The following is a 2,447-nucleotide window of genomic DNA, read 5'->3' as shown; positions in this document are numbered from 1 at the left end:
TTACTCAGAGGTGCCTTCCATGACACAGAAGAATTCTACAACCACTATCACAGATATAGAAAGCTCCAGAAAGTAGCTTATCTTTCTTCATTGTTGCTGTTGCACCTCACACAGCACACAGAGATTCCCAGAAGCCACCCTAGGCAGAAGTAGTTCTAGGATAGCATCTTGGTGTCATCATGATGCCTTCAACTCCAAAGAGTGAAGAAAAACCCTTCTTCTCCCAGATAGAGGCTCATCTTATTTCCTCCTCTAGTATTAACCACTTCCTAGAATGACTGATCTTGAAAAATCCTTTCTCTTATTAAAAAATATCATGGTCGCGCACCAAGATTCAACTTCATCACAACGTTGTTCTATATTGGTACAATTCCCAAAACCTGTGTTATTCAGTCATGCACTAGACATCTGTTGTTTAAGGCTGCCAAAAATCCACTTCCCCTTCTTTTGAAATGATGCCCTGAACTTAACATTGGGAAAACTACTCCTCCACTATTAGTTGCAACCTTGGAATGATCAATCAAGATGTCCCCATTTCCCCTGGCCAAGGGATGGACACGTGACCCAATCTATACCAACCAGATCCTTTCTCTTCTTGGAATTTGAAGCTCATATGGGATGTGGGGAAAGGTGGAAAAAGCAGTTGGAGTGGATCAACTCCATCTGGCTGTGACTTTTCATTCCTTTTCATTTTTGCTGAAGAAACTTTGGCTTCTGACTTTTCCAGGATTGACTCTGAAGTTGTGTAAAGATGCCCCATGTTCCTCAATCCTCCAGTATATTCCTCTATGGTTGCTTCTTGCACCTGAAATTCTAAGTAATACAAGTTCTACTCATAATTAGTTTTTATGCAAGTGTGCTTTTTCTCTAAACTTCCTGTTGTGTGTGTGTGTGTGAGTGTGTGTGTGTGTTTGTGTTAGTCTCCCATTCATGTCCAACACTTTGCGATGCTGTGGACTATAGCCCGACAGGCAACTCTGTTCATAGAATTCTCCAGACAAGAATACTGCAGTGGGTTGCCATTCCCTTCTCTAGGGATCTTCTGGACCCAGTGATCGAACCCAGATCTCCTGCATTGCAGGGGGATTCTTTACTGTCTGAGCCACCAGAGAAGCCCAAATTCCTGTTACTCAGCTGCATCTACCAGGATGGAATTCTACATTGATCTTCCCAACTCCATTCACCCATCTGGTCTACTTTTCTCTTGAGATGTTGGATCTATCCCAGCATGAGGCCAAGATCAGATCATGCCTGGAATGTGGTTGGTAAGGTAAAATAACTCTCAGGACTCATTTTCAAGTAACAATACTTTCATTTTTGCTTTTTTATTGCTTCAAATCAAAAGCACTCTTTGAGTCCCTGACTGAAAGAGAAGAAAAGAATGGAAATAATGACCAGAGATGTGGAAGGTCTTTCCCCTGTCCTTGCCACCCAGCAGGAAAGAATAGGTCAGTGCAAGTGAAATCAGAACTGAGGCTTATGAGTTCTGGGTGAAAAATTGAGTTTATCTTTGAGCAAGACAGTCCCTTGTTTTGTATTGGACTTCTTAAAAATATCTCTTTATAAGTATTTCTTTAATCTCTTTGGTGGTGGTGGTCTAAATTTAAAGTGAAAGTGTTAGTAGCTCAGTCGTGTCCAACTCTTTGCTATCCCATGGGCTGTAGCCTGCCAGGTACCTCTGTCCATGGGATTCTCCAGGCAAGAATACTGGAATGGGTTTCCATTTCCTTCTCCAGGGCATCTTCTTAACCCAGGGGTCAAATCTGGGTCTCCTGCATTGGAGGCAGATTCTTTACCACTTGAGTCACCAGGGAAGCCCCGAGGGTGATCTAACGGCTAAGTCGTATCTGACTCTTTGAGACCCCAGTGACTGTAGACCACCAGGCTCCTCTGCCCATAGGATTTCCCAGGCAAGAATACTGGAGTGGGTTGCCATTTTGTACTCCAGGGGATCTTCCTGACCTAGAGATTGAACCCATGTCTCTTGCATCACAGGTGGTCTCCTGCATTGCAGACAGATTCTTCACCGTTGAGCTGCCAGGGAAGCCCTAATTGCTTTAATCACAGTTATAAAGCAAAAATCTGTTTGTGAGATGATAGAAAAAAATTAAGTGTGTTTGTGGGTCTGCCTTGGGTTCCTGGCACAAAGCTCCTAAAATTCTTGTAACTTCCTAAGTGATAATGGAACTAGGAGTATCCTTTTTTTCTAATATTTGGTACCTTATTCCTAACTCAGAGTTCCTAAATCCCTTGGAATCTCCTGGGTGATAACAGTGTCTTTCACTCTAATGAGGTGACTCCTGACGGGCTCCTCAATGTGTTAGTGATGATCGTGTCTACATGATGAAGTCTTTGTAAAAATCCCCCCAAAATACTAGGTTCAGGGATCTTCTGGGTTCTAAACAACATGGAGGTGCTGGGAAATTGGTGTGCTTGAGAGAGCTTGG

The sequence above is a fragment of the Cervus canadensis genome, chromosome 20 (assembly GCF_019320065.1).
Source record: "Cervus canadensis isolate Bull #8, Minnesota chromosome 20, ASM1932006v1, whole genome shotgun sequence".
Lineage (NCBI taxonomy): Eukaryota > Metazoa > Chordata > Mammalia > Artiodactyla > Cervidae > Cervus > Cervus canadensis.
The sequence above is the reverse complement of the archived record's forward strand: the minus strand, read 5'-3'. Positions refer to the sequence as shown.